This window comes from Eurypyga helias, unplaced genomic scaffold, assembly GCF_000690775.1.
Source record: "Eurypyga helias isolate BGI_N326 unplaced genomic scaffold, ASM69077v1 scaffold27683, whole genome shotgun sequence".
Lineage (NCBI taxonomy): Eukaryota > Metazoa > Chordata > Aves > Eurypygiformes > Eurypygidae > Eurypyga > Eurypyga helias.
In genome coordinates, this window is record NW_010242252.1 from 564 (window position 1) to 1,267 (window position 704).

Consider the following 704-nt stretch of genomic DNA (forward strand, 5'->3'; position numbering starts at 1 on the left):
AGCCAGGAAAGACCGCGTGGGTTTGGTGTTTGGCTTCGCATCACCCCCAGAATGGGAGTTGCTGCCTGCTTTTTTGGGGAGACAAAGGGGAAGAGACACCCCAGAACCACCCCAAAACATCTGAGAATCGCCCCGTTTCTGCCTGTTTCCGGGGCCCTTCCCCCACGCTTCCTGCACAGCCAGCGTGGGCTACGTCAGCATCCCTGGGACCATCCCCATGACGGGTCCCACTGGGGACTGTCACCTCCAGCCAGACCCAGGGATCCCGTTCCAGCAGCGCACGGTCCCCCCGTAACCCCCAGAAGGCATTTTGGGTGGAAAAATTCCACTTTTAGAGAACACAGCAGCTGCCAAAGCAGCTTGGGGGACTTTGGGGAGATGCCATCAAGCCCAAAGCCTTGGAGCAATGATGACGTTGGCCCAGAAACGCCCAAATTAACACCCTATGAGCACCCATGGGTGCCCGTTGTGCCACCCCCTCAGCCCCACGGTGGGAAAAAACTCAAGAGTGAAGTGAACGGAGGGATTCTGGGGCTGGGCGTCGCGGGCATCGCACCGTACCTTCTCCTGCGCCCGGCTGAAGCGTTTCTGGACCTGCTTGGCGAAGAGCCCGGCGCCCCCGCTCTTGCCCTCTGCCATGGCCGCGGCTCGGCTCCTGCTCGCGCCCGCGCGCTGCGGTTGGATGTTTGCTGCGGAGGAAGTTC